Raw genomic sequence first — 18,038 nt, forward strand, 5'->3', positions numbered from 1 at the left:
ATTTTTCCTATCGAAACTGAATTTATTTAACACTATTTATTACAGTTTACTGTGTAGAGTGTATAGTGTAATAAAACTTCATACGTTTCATATATTCATAAATGTTCTGAAAACTGACACAGTGCCACGAATCAAAGAAAATTGCTCATTATGGAATTGCCGTCGGGTGTTTCCAGTCAGTTACATATGCCATGAAGGTGAGTGCATCTGACTTTGTAAACTTACTACCTACTACCTTGAAAAGAACCGTTGTTGATTCCTATAGCATTGCAAGATGATCCACTAGGACTATTACTGAATGAATGATTATCTGCAGCTCAAATAACAACTCAAATCCAACTACGGTGCAGTCCGCTATTAAGGGTTTCTAGAGGATCAACATACACAAATGTTCTAGTCTTAGAGTATAGACGAATTATAGACTTCATACATTGACTTCCAGGACTGTCTTACCTTTGAGAACAGTTTCATGCATTCCATTTTGTTATAAACGTCATGCAAACACAATGAGGAAATTGTGGTGCTGCCTTAGATACTAACATCATAACATACGAAGTGTACCCCTTACTGCTAACAGCTCTTGCGACTACAATGTTTGAGATATAGGTCAAGAGTTATGTAAATATCAAACATTGGGAACTCTACGATGGGATGTAATAGTATTATGAGAAAGAATGTTGCTACTCACCATACAGCGGAGATGCTGAGTCGCATAGAGGCACAACAAAACTCTCACAATTATAGCTTTCGGTCGTTAAGGCCTCCGTCTATTGTTGACAGGCATACGCAAACACACACACACACAAACACAAACAGACGCAAACGCTACTCACACACAGGACTGTAGTCTCAGGCAACTGAAACCATTACATGTATTTCATACTACTAAACACACCCATAACTTAGTAGCACGAGAGTAAAAGAGGGAAGAGAATGTAGGTCTTTAGTATCTGGGACGATATTACGTCTGGTGCCATGAAACTGATTGTATCAAAAGAGAATTACAAAATTTCTTGTGTGCTGCAGGAAAAAGGGATTTATTCTCTCTGTAAATTTTTTGAATGTTTCGGGAAACTTCAATAGTGTATGTACTGCAAGTGAAACGAGATCAAAAGAATATTGCGTCTCAATCATATACATATTTACGCAGAAGATGATGTCACCAGAATGCCAATCGTATCAATTTTGTCCGGCTGTATTTATGCAGCAAAATCTTCGAGGTTTCCGTAATCACCAGTGAGCTCAAATACGCCTAATTTCGTACTCACACGTCGGTTTGCTCGTCTGCAAGGTAACTAACGTTTACCGCGCGTGTTTACCACATCTGCTTTCACTAATTAAATTTCTCGCTATCAACGAGTAATTGCATTCTATATCTTTGTTATCTATGATCTGTTAGTCACTGCAGTTTTCTTTTGTGTTCATTTCTAGATGTATTCCTTCAATAAACTGATTGAGAATGTGTGCACTTATTTTTTCACTTCGTGTTATCTTGTAGAGAATATTCTGCAGTCGTCGTATCTATATATGGGTGTTCTCAGACATTCCTCTTGTTGTCGTCATCTACAGTTCGCAGACTGGTCTGATCTAGCTCTCCAGGCTACTCTGTCCTAAGCAAGTCGGTTCAACTCTGCGTAGCTGCTGTAAGCTACATGCACTTAAATCTGCTCAGTCTATCCCTCTCTTTGTCTATCTTTACACTTTTTACCCCCAGAGTTCCCTCTATAACCATTGATATCGCGGTTTTCAGGATAAATGTGTCAACGGATCTCTATATTTAGTAGAACTGGGCCACGAATTTCACGTTCGCAAGTTATTCGCTTCCATACCTTCTAAGTTAGTCGAACCAGCAATCGAAATCTTCTTGTGTAGCACCACAATAAAAAATTTTTGTCTTGTTCTTGTCCAAACTAATTGTCATCAACGTACTACTTCTGTACTATGCTCCATTCAGATCAATACCACCAAAAAGAATTTCTGACACTGAAATTTGTATTAGATATCAAATCAACCTTTTTCAGAAATGTTTTTCTTTCCATTGCCATTCTACATTTTATATCCCCTCTACTCCGTACATCAATAATTACTCTGCAGCTGAAGTAGCAAAACCCAACAACTACTTGTAGTGTCTCGTTTCCTAATCGAACTCCTCAGCATCACTTTATTTAATTCGGCTAAAGTCCATTATCTTTGCTTTGTTTTTGTGATGTTCATCTTATATCCTTCTTTCAAGACACTGTCAATTGCGTTCAACTGTTCATCCAAGTCGTTTGCTGTCTCTCTTAGAATTACAACGTCATAAGCAAATCTCTAACTTTTAATTACTTCTCCCTCAATTTTAATTCATATTTCTATTTCTTCTTTCGTTTCCTCCATTTCCTCAATGTACAGATTGAACATTGCGGACAGACTACAGCTTTGTCTCGCTCCCTTCTCAAGCACTGCTTCTCTATTATGCGCCCCGATTCTTCTAACTCCCATCTGCCTTCCATCCAAAACTCATTTTCCATGAGGCTGGTTTCTACCAGTTTTTCCATTCTTACATAAACAATGAGCGTCAGTATCTTCAAACCAAGATTTATTAAATTGATAGTTCTGTAATATTCTCACACCAGTTAGCACCTATGTTCTTTGGAACTGGAATTATTTCATTCTTCTTGAAGTAGTGCCTCATATATCTTCCACACCAATGGGATAATTTTATAAGGGTTCTAAAGGCATCAACAATTCTGAGGGAATTTCGTTTATTTTAAGCACCTTATCGCATTGTCTTGAATTCTTATTCCTTTCATCTTCCAGCTTTTCCTTCTTTGGTAAGTAGTGACTGGTTCCTTTCCTTCAAAGGTCGCTTTACTATTCCTGTGGTCGGCCGTTATCTTTCCACTAGTGCTGCTTAATTCTACGACCTTGCATTTGACTTGTAGTCATCCCAGCTTACCTACTTTGCTGTTTGAGAAAAATGATTGTCTATACGCCACTGCTTCATTTGTACCAAGTGAGATGACGCAGTGCTTAGCACTGGACTCGCATTCTGGGGGATGATGGTTCAAATCCGCATGCGACGATACAGATTTAGATTTTCCGCGATTTCCCAAAATCGTTGCAAGTGCGACGGCGCAGTTCTTTCCGTCCCTTTACGACGGTCGTGCACCTACCTGTCAACATTTCCTCAGCAAATCATCAGTAGAAAAGCCGAATGAAACCTACTGTACTTCCACGTGAACCAGGCTGCAATTAAAGTCACTAATCTACGTTTCGGGAGAAACACGAAATGATAGGTTGGAAATTTTGTCCTCAATATATTCTGAAACTTAAGTGAACTAGTATCACTGCCAAGCCCGTTCTAGTCTTAACACAGTCACTCATAATCCCTTTCACCCACGTCAGCAAGTTGATGGTGTTGCATTTCCTGAAAACGTAATAGCTACAAACATACTGATTGTTTTTGATTGAGAATGCTCGCCAAATATTAAGTCTGTCGGTACCAAATACAATCACAGTTTTTAGCCACCAACCTGCTCAATACGCCACAAAATTCACTTAACAGTTCCGAAATTTCTACACACACATCGGAATAACTATGCCGTCACTTTCCAACACTGTTGGTGTATGAAACACTGCTAAATCCGGCAACTTGTCATTTCCATCGGAACTACTACTACACACGTCCGAGCTCTTTCATGGCTACGCTTCCACCACTTCTAGAATACTCCAAGTCTTCTTTTCCAGCAGAGAAAATCGCGCGAAGAATAATGCTTTAGCATTGGTCAGTTTATTCACAGCCAATAGCAAAACAATATTCTCCCTTGTCAGTCCGCGGTTTTCATCAATAACCAATCGCAAAGTAGTAAACCTCACGACTGCACTCTTTACCGACGTAATTATCTAATATGCACAAGTTTTGTTTATGCATAAAGTTATTTACTATTGTTATTTATACCTGAATTAACTTTCCCTTTATCATAAATTTACTTTACAAATCTATTCCACAAAAATCCCCTTTCTTCATATCCATACTTCTTCGAAATATTCCCACACTAAATCCGACTAAATAACTCGTTAAACAATTATCTTCATATTAACCTTAAACCACACTCAAGCATCATTCATACTGCTAAAACAAATCATAACATTTTACATACACAAAAAAGAAATAATAACACTTTATGAAAATACTAGAATAGTTTATGAAAAACATTCTATTACTCTAGTGCACTCTAGTGGGCACAATCTAAACTAAAATCACAGTTCCCCTATCCAATATAGTCCTCTATCGGCTGCAATATAAACTACGAGCGCTTCCAGTCTCTGTCACTGTCCAGCTCTGAGACACATCTCCCACTTAACCGCCTCCATGGCAGAATCTTTACACGACGCTACGCTTCACAAGCACATGGTGGACGGTTGCTTTGAGAAGCACAGGCGACTTCGTTTGCATCCTTGAAACAATCCTAGCTTGTCCTGCGTCTCTAAAGGCCTCGATGTCGACGGGACGTTGAATCCTAAACTTTCTTTCCTCTTTTCCTTTATTAGTTTCGTTTCTTCTATTTTATCGTTCTTATATGAACTACACGGTTAGAGAATATGTTTTTGTTCCATTGGTTCACAGGTTAGGTTATTCATAAGGTTATGAATAATCGGTTTCTAATTCCTTAAGCCCTAACTTTATGAACTGTTGTATCTATAGCGAAAGCTGTTTGGAACTACAGATTTCCTTCTGTAACAATTCATTTTTAATTGAGGTATGTATGTTTTATTATGCGAATGTTTATGCATTTACTGCAGATGGTTTCAGCTTCAATATAAATCTACATCTGATTCATAGGCAACAATACGGTGGATGGGGAAGGGTGCCACGCACAAGGGTTTAGCAGCGTTTTACATTTTAACAGTGATCGTCTTCGTAACTCTTTCGCGCTAATTGAACAATCTTGACGAAATCCGCTGTTCCATAGCTCATCGATCATTTTCATTGCATTACTGTCACGTTGAAAGTAGGTTTATCTTAATCCTAAGTCAGTTTCACTTGCTTCGGATCTATCCCTGTAAAGCGATTTTAATCTGCCGAATTTAATTTGCTATTTCTCAATAATCCGGCCTCTCGGTAATCCGGTTCACATTCAGTCTCTCGTCGCTCACGCAGAAATGGCGAATACAATAATGAATTCTCGTGTGCAACAATGTTGTTAGTCGATTACAACGTTAAACAATGCTACACACATTTAAAACTGTGTCTTTCTGGGGAAGGGTGCCACGCACAAGGGTCTAGCAGCGTTTGACATTTTAACAGTGATCGTCTCCGTAACTCTTTCGCGCTAATTGAACAATCTTGACGAAATCCGCTGTTCCATTGCTCATCGAACATTTTCATTGCATTCGGATCTATCCTGGTAAAGCGATTTTAATCTGCCGAATTTAATTTGCTATTTCTCAATAATCAGGCATCTCGGTAATCTGGTTCACATTCAGTCTCTCGTCGCTCACGCAGAAATGGCGAATACAATAAAGAATTCTCATGTGCAACAATGTTGTTAGTCGATTACAACGTTAAACAATGCTATACACATTTAAAACTGTGTCTTTCTGGGGAAGGGTGCCACGCACAAGGGTCTAGCAGCGTTTGACATTTTAACAGTGAGCGTCTCCGTAATTCTTTCGCGCTAATTGAACAATCTTCAGGAAATCCGCTGTTCCATTGCTCATCGATCATTTTCATTGCATTACTGTCACGTTGAAAGTAGGTTTATCTTAATCCTAAGTCAGTTTCACTTGCTTCAGATCTATCCTGGTAAAGCGATTTTAATCTGCCGAATTTAATTTGCTATTTCTCAATAATCCGGCCTCTCGGTAATCCGGTTCACATTCAGTCTCTCGTCGCCCACGCAGAAATGGCGAATACAATAATTAATTCTCGTGTGCAACAATGTTGTTAGTCGATTACAACGTTAAACAATGCTATACACATTTAAAACTGTGTCTTTCTTTATGGTTCACTATCAAGGTTTCTAAGAACTTTCACAAATGACGACGTGATCAAAAGCTTACAGGGAAGGAGGACATAGGAGTACAGAACGTGAAGATATCTTACAATACTGGTACTGGAGCTGCAGACATCTTCCTCGAGTACGTTGTTGAACAATGGGACATATGCAGTACCGATGTATTGCTTGTAGTTCCGTTCTGTGATAAAGCGTTCTGCTGCCACGTATCATGGCCACGACAAAAGAATTTGGGACGTGTTTCGTAGTGAGTGATACGTACACAATCAAGGACTACAATTTCTATGAAAATGAATGCAGCTTTGGATTTAATACTGTGTAGTCCCTGTATATTTACACTAAACGTAAGACTCCAATAGTCTGTCACTTGCACTGGTCCGGCATCGATATGTACTAGGAGTGGCCTCATTAGTAATAGTCTAGTTTGCAGGAAGCTGTGTTTTACTGCTCAAACAGTAAAAATACCCACGATTCTATAAAGAATCTGTAACCTCCCTCTTACTAATCGGCCTATCCTGCTTGCGATGTACAATATGACAGTGGATAGCGTGTATGCCTAATGGATTTTTTTTTTTAGTTGTATAGGGATCTCTTTCCCGAAGAAGTGATACCGATAAGAAGGAGGAAAGTGTACAACCGACCCTTCTGATCGAAAGCCTACAAAAAATAAAAGTAATTAAACCGAACATGGCTATAATTTGGAAAATGAAAGTTCTTTTGTGCATTCACTCACGAACATCACTGGACAGAAAGGGGTACCATTGAACATGAGTCCAAAAGCTACACTAATGAACGAAAAGGAAGTAATTAACGGTCGCCAGCCCACTAGGCCAATTTACTCCAAAATCTTGTAAAAGATGATGGGAAAGAAAAAACATGTATTATTAAACACTGACGTGGCAAGTAAAGGTTGCCACTTTTTTTTAGTACTAATTTTAAGTGAGAGTGTAAAGATAAAGAGAACTGAGAAGTCACTCTTACGTTATGTTTGGTATTAAATTTTGAAAAAGGCAATTGAGTAATGATTTGAAAGTACGCAATTAAACTGTGTGTTAGTACTAAACTTCGTTACGTGAACAATGATTTTCAGTGACCTCAGCATAACGTCATCAAAGAAATTTAGGGAAAAAACCAAGCACTTTTCACTTTGCCATTATTTATTTTGCAAACTGGATTTCATATTATTGTCTGAACAACTGTGCCTTTTCTACTGACTTGAACAGAATTAAATACTAGAATATGTACCAAAGCAAACAGCCATGTGCTCCAAGGTATGTAAAATGAAGAAAACTTACGCACTCTTAATTTGTGCATTTCTTTAGGTTTGGATATTTTTCCCGTGATTGATTCTCAAACTTAAAAAATAAAACTGCTTTACTTTAGTCATATGTCGAAGCCTCTGTTGTACAACAGTTAATTGAAAGTAGACTGAGGCTAAAATTCTTGAAAGAGGAATTATTCATTAAGAAACTGGATGTAACTGCTCAATTTGTTTCTTATGACACTCAGTTAGCATACTAGGAAAAAAAGGAACAAGGATCCTGCTTAGTAGCAATGTCTGAGTGCAATGAGGACACAATAGACCTGAGTATGACTGATCATTATTTAAATAAATCTTATCAATCAAATCACATTCAGCTGTGCTGCTGGATTAGCCGTTAATACTTTCTAGCAATGAACAGTCTTACTTCAGTGCTGTGCATACATCGGAACTCGGAGCCGACTACGAAACTGTGTTGCTGGAACTTCTGCTGTTCTTGAAGATTTTAGCACCTTGTGGAGCCACGGCTATTTACAGGAAATGGCAATAGTAATTAATACAGCCTCTTCCGCCCGTCCACTCTCCGTACTCGTGCTCTAGATGTCGGACTGGCGCGCGTACATGATGCCGCCGAAAATGGTACTCTCTACTGCGAGAGCAGTAACACCACACTTCCGCACACTACAAGCGCTGGAACCCGTCTCCCGCTCTCTCCGCGCACTCTGCGCAACAACTCCCTGCCCAAAGATTTTACAACGCACAAGCACTGCTACTATCGTTGCTACTAGATGCAAATAAGAATTCCTTTGGCTTTTTCCCAGAATTATAAGTTTCACAGTAAAACACAGATAAATACAATGAAACATCAACAGACTTCCACCTAAATGTACACATACAGTGAAGCAATGTCCTTACTTATTAAAAGAAAGCATTTAAATTACAAATATTTACATAAATTAAAAAGAAAGTTATATATCGGTAGCAGGTGCCACGCATCTTGCATTTTCGGTGTTACAAATCGAACTAACACGTTTGAAAGAGACTCCTCAAACGTCTGAATACTTTACAAATCAGTTAATGCCCCAAATATTTGAAGCTAAGCATTATAAAACCTTTGTGGCTGAAGACGCTAGTTTTTCACACATCTCAGTGTTTATGACGTCATATTTCCTGAACTGAATAGAATATTATGTATGTTCAGTTGGATATACAGACACTGTCTGCAAAATGTGTTTGGAGTAATGTTAGTGGTAAGGAAGTAGTAAATTAAAACGTCACATGAAATGCTGAAGTTTTACTGCGTCAGTAGTAAAATGTAGTAGGCAATACACTTTTTCCCATTCATTAGTTTGTGGGGGCTGTTAGTGATAAAATGTTAGAAAAGGTATGAAATTATGCTTTGTTTGAAATGCCAGATTCTCTCATTCTCAAATACTGCATAAACAGAGTCTGAATAATTTTCGCACCTCAGAGCATACACACAGTCTCTTACTTTAATACACGTCTGATTGTATTTAATCTTTAACATAAGATTATCCTTCTCAATAAGGTCATTATGATAGCCTTTCATATTTTGCAAGTCATACAGTAACTGTACGAAATACTGAAAATCAAATTTCTATTGTCCCTATAGTCTATTAGATAGGCTACCTGCAGCTGGAAATAAGTGAACACTTTGCGTACATTAATACCCATGAGTTACAACCTTCACGATGTTCTTGTCCTTAACCTTGACGGTGTTCTTTTCCTGTCACAAGATGATAATTTGTTCCATCATCTCAGTGCAGTGGGAGAATAGTTTACTTGAGAAATGTGTATCCGCTAGTGAGATCCATTACAAATCGTCGTATACGCGGAGTAATTCAAGAAATTTAACACTAATTTCAGAATTCCAGTGTGTAACAAATTCCTTCGGGTACTGGGTGTCAGAGTGCGCATTAGGACGTATCTGAATCTATACACGGCGTATTCGTTTCCTTGAATCTCACAGTACATTTCAGCATGTAGCTTCTGCGAAGCTCTGACGTTTCTTCACTTCCCGCAGAGAGATGGGACATCCTTGAGAGTGAACTGCTGATCTCCCGAAAGTGGTCTAACTGAACAATTCCAGACGATGCACAAACGCTGTGAGAACAAATATTTTTTGTATCATTATAAACTAGTAGGTGGAATTCTCAAGTAATCGAATCAGTTTCGTTCCCTTTCTCGCAAAGGTCAGAATTAAAACATGCAGAAGTTACTATGATTTAGAATTAGCACACATCAAGAAATATTTACACTACGATAGTCATGACATAATAACACAGTAGTAGCAACGGAGAGAAATGAAGCAGAACAAATTTCTTCATAAATGTGGTTGTCAGAATGTCTGGATCTTTCATGGAAGGCGAAAAGTATTATTACTCTTCAACACATACGAAGTGCTTTGACGTCCACTATATTTTTCATCGCCAGTAAACCAGCTGTTAACGTATTCGTTAGTTAAAAGCAATCGTGCCCCTGTCAGATAGTAACTTAGTATGAATGAGTCTCCATATTAAGTCATGGCCTTTGCAGTCTCTATTGCAAGTCAGTTGTGGCGTAAAGTTCCATGAAATTCCTAATAAATTCGTCTGAAGGCGATGTTTGTTGACAGACCACATTCCAATATCACCGATCCACATGAAGCGAACGTTTAGAGCAAGTCATTCCTAATTGTACCAATATTTGTCATATTACTCAAACATTTACACAGTTTTTTTCTCGGAGAGTGACATACAAGTATATATGCTCGGGGCAATGAAACAACTTAAATAACTTAATAAAAGCAAGTCTTCCGGTCCAGACTGTATACCAATTACGTTTCTTTCGAAGTACGCTGATACAAAAGCTACATACTTGACAATCATAAACAAGCGTTCGCTCGACGAAACATTCATTCCTCAAGACTGGAAAGTTGCCTATATCACACTAATACTAAAAAAAGGCAATATCAATTATTCACTAAATTGCAGGTCCATTAACGTCGATATGTAGCAGGATTTTGTAACACCTATTGTAGTCGAACATTATGCGTTACTTCGAAGAGAATTGTCCGTGGACACATAGTCAACACGGTTACAGAAAAATTCGTTCTTGTGAAACACAACTAGCTCTTTACTTGCACAAAATGTTGAGTGCTGTTGACAAGGGACTTCAAATTGATTCCGTATGTCTAAATTTCCAGAAGGCTTTTGATATCGTAGCCCAAGACCGGCTTGTAATCAAATTGCGTGGTTATGGAATATCGTCTGAATTATGCAACTACGTACGTGATTTCCTCTCAGAGAGGTCACAGTTCGTCGCAAATGACGAAAAATCATCGAGTAACTTGAAGTGATTTCTGGCGTTCTTCAAAGCTCTATTATAGGTCTTCTCCTGTTCATTATTTATATAAAGTACGTAGGAGACAATCTAGGCAGCTGTCATAGGCTGTCAACAGATGATGCTGTCGTTCATCGTCTAGTAAACTCATCAGAAGATCAAAACAAATTGTAAAATATTTAGTTAAGATATCTGTATGGTGCGAACATTGACAGTTGATCCGAAATAATGAAAAGTGCGAAGTCATCCACATGAGCGCTCAAAGGAACCTGTTAAATTTGGTTCAAATGGCTCTGAGCACTATGTGACTTAACATCTAAGGTCGTCAGTCCCCTAGAACATAGAACTCCTTAAACCTAACTAACTGAAGGCCGGATGGTGTGGGCGAGCGGTTCTAGGCGCTTCAGTCTGGAAACGCGTGACCGCTACGGTCGCAGTTTCGAATCTTGCCTCGGGCATGGATGTGTGTGATATCCTTAGGTTAGTTATGTTTAAGTAGTTCTAAGTTCTAGGGGAGTGATGACCTAAGACGTTAAGTCTCATAGTGCTCAGAGCCATTTGAACCATTTTTAAACCAACCTAAGGACATCACACAAATCCATGCCCGAGGCAGGATTCGAACCTGCGACCGTATCGGTCACGCGGCTGTTAAATTTCGCTTACAGGATAATGAAACAAATCTAAAGGCCGTAAATTCTACTAAATTCTTATGAATTACTGTTATGAACAACTGGCATTCGAAAGAACACAGAGAATATCTTGTGGAGAAGGCAAACCAGAGACGAGTTTTTATTGACAGAGCACTTAGAACTTGCAACAGATCTACTACAGAGACTGCCTACACTACAAGGGGAAAAAACATCATCATACTAAAATACGGGAAATAACAGCTCGCACGGAAAGATATAGGTGTTCGTTTCTTCTGGCCGCTGTTCAAGAGTGGAACAACACAGAATTAGTGTGAAGATGGTTCGATGAAGTAGCCACTTTGATATAGAAGTATAACTGACGGATGTCACGCCTACATCTTTGTATATTTTCAGTATAAATATTAGATACGGTGATTCCTGAAACACCAAATACTTCGGTTGTCTTGATCACGGAGGCAGTCACCTAATGAGCACGTAGCTCTGACATAAAGCAGCCACAACTACACGGAACGACGGAACGGTCTTCAATCCACGACTGACTCTTGCGGCGAACTGAGGAAATTACGCAAGTACCGTTCTAGGTCAAGTACAACAGCGCATCTCGCAGCCTTTACTAGTATCCGCATTGATGTTCAAGCATCCATTTCTTGCGGTGTGTCCATTTTTCGTCTACCACCATACCTGATGTTATGAAGAGTAATTACGAATAAAAGCATGGTCGTATTTGACTATCATGTGACAGGAAGATTAGAAAAAGTTTATACTGATTACATCTTATATTTTACGTCATAAAAGTGTAATAATCGTCATAAATTTATAAACTTCGTAATACAATGAGACGAAGCAAACTGCTTCACTCTTTATGAGAGCTTGGAACAATCTTCACCCTTTCAAACACTCAGATACCGCTTGCATATTATGCACTTTGAGTTCCATTCCGGCAGTGCTCATACTGAAATTTTAGTGACAAAAAACTGTCATCCATTGTGGGTCAGTGATCACAGCCATCCTATTATTTTCCAAATCGGCAGTGCTCATACTGAAATTTTAGTGACAAAAAACTGTCATCCATTGTGGGTCAGTGATCACAGCCATCCTATTATTTTCCAAATATGGTTTTGGATTCTTTTTACAGTTCTATTTGTCGAACTGCGTACTGATCTTACAATGATTCACACGGTTCTTTCTTCATTTTTCTGGACATGCAGAAAGACCCCTGCCAGTCAGTCTAAAGTTATAAAAAGAGCATTGTGCTCCTATATACCTGTTTCCACAGTAGTGTCCTCTTTACAGAAACCAGCAGTCGACAAATGAATGATCTACGACATGCAGTAAACACTATCAAAACGCCGCTGAAATGTGAATCGTATATCGGAGAACGAATCTGATCTTCCGCTAGACCACAAAATAAAAAAATAAAAAAAACTGATGTGTACTGAAGTTTTTCCACTAAATATGTGCGAAAAGCGCCAGCACGCAACCGTCTCCATTGAAGGCTACAATTACACAGCGAACGGTCAAACCGCACGATGGCGCTATTAAAAATGAAACGCAGAATTACTGTGCATAGTTATGAAGTTACAAATAACTGTCCGTAGTAGAGCATTATATATTCCTTTGCCAATAACAGTACCCAACAGATCCCAGCAACAACTCGGTTTAACGTAATTACTGGCCACTGACCTGGGGTCGGCATCGTGATTTCCTCCTGACAGAACTCAATTACGTGCGCCCCGATCTATTGGCGCCGAGCGGCAGCGTAAACAAGATAAATGCGTAGTGCAGAGCTTCCAAAAAACGATGCCGGTCGGTTGGCAGCAAGGCGAATAGAGAAAAAACTCGCACGATCGTATGGACTTGGGTGGATAGGGCTGTGGCATCCGGGCAGTGTCTATGAAATAAATAGTAAAGATGGCCCTTGGTAGAGTGTACAGTTGTACTTCATTGTCAAAGAACAGTACGTCATTGCAAATATTTCCTTAGTAATGCAAGCCGCTCCGTTCCGGTTCTCTCTCTCTGTGCCTCTTTCTTTGTTTTCCTCTCTCTATCTCTCTCTCTCTCTCTCCCCTTCTCTCCCTCTGTCCCACCCTCCCTTCCTTCATTTCTCCTTTTTCCCCGAAGGCAGTATATAGAGAAACCAGAAGAATTAATACCGAATGCATGCCATTTCTGTAGTCAATATTCGGAATAAGTCAACCAAGGAATAATGAGAGACAGCAATGATGAAAACAAATCCAAAATGTCTAAAAAAATGGTTCAAATGGCTCTGACCACTATAGGACTTAACTTCTAAGGCCATCAGTCCCCTAGAACTTATAAATACTTAAACCTAACTAACCTAAGGACGTCACACACACCCATGCCCGAGGCAGGATTCGAACCTGCGAACGTAGCGGTAGCGCGGTTCCAGACTGTAGCGCCTAGAACCGCTCGGCCAACCCGGCCGGCAAAATTTCTCAGAAACAATTTTCAGACGATGGTTCGAAAACATGTCGTTCATGAAATGTTTAATTTCTTTTATAGAAATGAGTAGAATTGAATGTATCATTGTGCACATTTATACAATTTTTGATTCATTCGTTAACCTTTGATGACGACAGTTCTGTTAGGAAAACGTTACTAACTTATTTCCAATATGGTATCAAAATCTGTCAGGCGTTCTTCAAGCTGTCAATATGCACAGCTAAAAGTGTACAATGATAGCGTAACGCGCTTTGTGAACGGGTAGGTGGTCCACGCAGTAACGCTGTCGGCACACACACCACGCACACAATGTTCCGCTGATATTTTGGACAGCTGATGCTTATTGGGTTACTTTCATGTTACTAATGAAAGCAAAGTTACGCAGAGTCAACACTCGGAAAATAATGTTCTCTGCTATGTATTCTTTTAGTACCCTTCCTCATGAGACAAACCTTCTTTACTTACATCCTCGAGGTCTTTAGGCTAAGCAAGTTTGTGACGCATCTGCAGTTCCCACAGTGTAGGAGTCTAGTAAATATCAGACACTCGCCCGTCCAAAAAAACCGCTTCAAACGACAATACGTTTCTCTGAAATTACCTTCAGTCATCTTGTAATTTAATTTTACGTGAAAGATTGATCAAGAATTGACCAGGTAAGCAGTTTCTAAGTGAGATCCTCCGTAGACGAGCTATACTTTGAAAGAAGGACTGTAAATGAATCTCACAGTGGTATCTAATATTTCGATTAACTATATTTATATAGCCTATGAGACCTAAGTTTCCCCTTATGGGTAAGTGTTTTACCCTGACAATAGCGTATCTTGGCATATCTTGGCACAAATGTAGTTTCCTGGTCGATGTTTCGACGTAGAAACCGATTACAGAATCACGTTAAGAAAAACGTGCTGTACAAAGCCGTAAGTAGTTTCCAGAATTTTCTGCTATTTTGTGAGAACAAAGATTTGAGTTTCGTTCAGCATTTGTAAATACCTTTAGTGCTTTTGTGCCGTATAAAATAACAAAGCTATTTGCAAGATGTCAGTAGTATGACAGTGCCGCTTTTGCCACATATGTACATTACGACTGGACAGCTGAACCATGGTAAGACAGGGATTAAATTAATTGGTCTCTAATAGATCTTTTATGTAATAGCGTTCTCGGTATCGGCACTCTGAATCCCTCCCACCCGCCCCTGTTTCCATCCTCTCCTCCCTCTCTCTTGTCATAGTGTCTTAGGAGGTCCTACAGTGTTTGAGTATCCGCGAGAAGTGGATCCTCACCCCAGGGACTCTGTGTGGAGTAGCATTTCATACTGTCGAATGCCAAAGCAGCACCACTTTCACTCATCCGCCAACAGAAGCAGCAGCCATTGATTATTAACAAAAAGTATTAGTGTTTGACAAATATTTATACTCTCGAAATATATTGTTACTGTTATAACTGTCTATGTCAACACCATTACGACATGTGTTCAATTGACGAGATGGTTGCATTGAGAAAGGAATAATTTGATCAGTCCATTTGTTGTAAATCTCAAGTAGAGAAATGTGATCACTGTACTCTAAATCGGGACTGGAACGCCGTGATAGTGACGGAGCGAAAGATCGCAAGCAGGTAGAATATTGTGTTACCAATGATGGACAAGAAGCTGCATTACGTCACCAACATACCGTGCTGCGTATGTTGGTATTTCAGATGTTTCGCAAAAGGGTTATACAGTCTCCCTCCACGCAGGAACCATAAACTACTGCAATAAATGTTCATGTAACTATAATGATTCCTATCATGATGTTTGTATTACGCTATACTTATATATACTTATGGTTTTGCTGTTGTTACTAGTGCAGTGCTAGAGGAGATGTTCAGATCCTGTGAAAAAGCCAGCAGGTTTTTTTTCTCTCGCAGCATTTGGGGCTTGAGGAAGATGGTGATAGAAGACGACAGTTGTAAGTATTTGAAAATATGAATGCACCATTGTCACATCACAAAACAGTGAGCCATAATGGTTATCACACGCACACAAAGTTCTAGTTGCACTGCTGAGGAGACGGCGATTGATGAAACTTCTTGCCACTGCAGCTGTATGGAAACTGTGATGAGAATATTTTCTGCAGTTATGTAAATGACTGGGAAAGGTGACTGCGCTTTTGCAGTCTAGAGTGCCACGCAGAAGGTTCAAGACTGGGAGAAAACAGCCAGGTGCAAAAATATTGTGGATGATACAGTGTGTGTCGTAAATGCACTAAAAAGTATAAAAATTAAAATTCCTGCAGAAAGCAGCATTTTCTTCTGCAGTGTGAAAAGCCAATTCATGTCACACAAATACGTTCAGCCTTTTGCGAATACTGGAGGTACTCTCCATATGAGTGGTCGCTGCTACAGCCGTGAGCGCTCCCAGGAGGGGCTGAGGTCATAACTGTCAGGCAATTAAGGCTTGACATAGCATGGAAACATGGAGTGATAATACTGTCTGTACTCATGTACTTGGTTATCAACGAGTAATAGAAGTAGTCACGGCGCCCAAGAATAACTGTCTGTTCTTAATCTGATGCGTGGATTTAGAACTGGGTTTTTTTTGTTTTTCTTGGCTAGTTGGAATATCAGACCAGTTAATGAGAGACTGCTGTTTCTCTAGAGTGCACTCGTGATACAAACCTCCCCCTCAGCTAGCTGGTGCCTACAGCCATCTATCTGGAAGAGCGCGAGGTACAGACAGTCAGCTACCCCCAACCAGCCTGGAAGAGAGAAAAAATGCCACTGGGCCCAATTGCTAAGACGCTGCTCTGCATTGCTCTGGACGTATATGAATTAAAAGTACATTTGAATCACGGACACAGTCATTGCATATGCATTGGTAGAAGATTTGATTCATATGCTACATTGGTGGTACTAACGAGACAGGCTGACTGAAATGTAATTTTGATCACTTACATTTTAATGAATAGCTGATACAGGTCTAATAACAACATAATTTGTTGTTCACCTTTCTACATCCAACAGAATTCATTCTTGTGGGCAGTGCCTCAACGACTTGATCATTTGACTCATGAAGTCATGATGAGTCATTTTTGAACACTTCAGGTAGCAAATGAAAACCATGTGAGACCTTGTAAGAGGTCCGAGTAGATGTAATTTTATGTAAGAGGTCCGAGCGGATGTAATTTCGATGTATTGCTCATGCGCTGTCTGCGATATGCAAGGTATAAGAGAATCGTTGACCAGAGAGCAGTGTTGCCTGCAGTACGAACTGTGTAGCTGTAGCAGTAAGTTGTTGCTAGTCTGCGCTGGTCTGTGTCTGGTCTGGAGTCTGCTCTGGTCTGGTATAGTGTATCGTGTTGGCTGGGCCGGTTGCGGTGCAGCGATGCCGGAGCCTGAGTATTATTGTATAAGGTAAAAAGCAGCCTCGCGCATGTCTAGTAATGTTATGTGAACTCCCATGTAAATCTTTTAAAAATGTCCTAATAATAATCTTTGTCATGTAAAGTAATTTCTAACAAGCACTCATTTCAATTTAAAGAATTTACTAGTTTCTCCAATCCATGATCATTCCGATTGTTGCAAAAGAAAAATCAGTTGCTTCCTTTCATAAATGACAAATCTATCGGCCAGCATTACACAGAGCTGCGACGGAAAAAGTTATTATAAGAGCTGATAGTTGGCGACTTTATTGAGGTAAGAATTTTTGCTTTTTTATTCAGAATGATCTTACAGGGCCATGACGCAGCACTGCTGTCGTCCAAAATTTACCAGGTTACTGAATTTATTTTTTATTACGAGGTTTAGGAATTTTTCTGTTTCGACCTTACATTAAATGAGAAAAGAATTTTGTGGGTACATTAAATGGGAACCAATTTTGTTCTGAGGTTACACAAAAATTAGAATCATTAAGCAAATAGTATTTATTTAAATTTTGTGGCGAGGTTACAACCTCATAGTATTATGGTATAAGTCCCATGGGAATAAGCAATAATTCACAGCATTCAGGCACTGCTGTCTTTTTAGAAGTTTTTCGTAACATCAGTAAGCACCTTACACATGCTTTCTGCTTTTAATCAAAATTACATTTGAAACATATCGAAGCAGTCTTCTTGAACACTGAATCCATAGTATTCACGTCACTGCTAAGATGGTTCTAGGCGCTTCAGTCCGGAACCGCGCTGCTGCTACGGTCGCAGGTTCGAATCCTGCCTCGGGCAGGGATGTGTGTGATGTCCTTAGGTTAGTTAGGTTTAAGTAGTTCTAAGTCTAGGGGACTGATGACCTCAGATGGTAAGTCCCATAGTGCTTAGAGCCATTTGAACCATTTTTTAACATATTTCCGCA

The sequence above is a fragment of the Schistocerca serialis genome, chromosome 6 (assembly GCF_023864345.2).
Source record: "Schistocerca serialis cubense isolate TAMUIC-IGC-003099 chromosome 6, iqSchSeri2.2, whole genome shotgun sequence".
In the NCBI taxonomy this organism is placed as follows: domain Eukaryota; kingdom Metazoa; phylum Arthropoda; class Insecta; order Orthoptera; family Acrididae; genus Schistocerca; species Schistocerca serialis.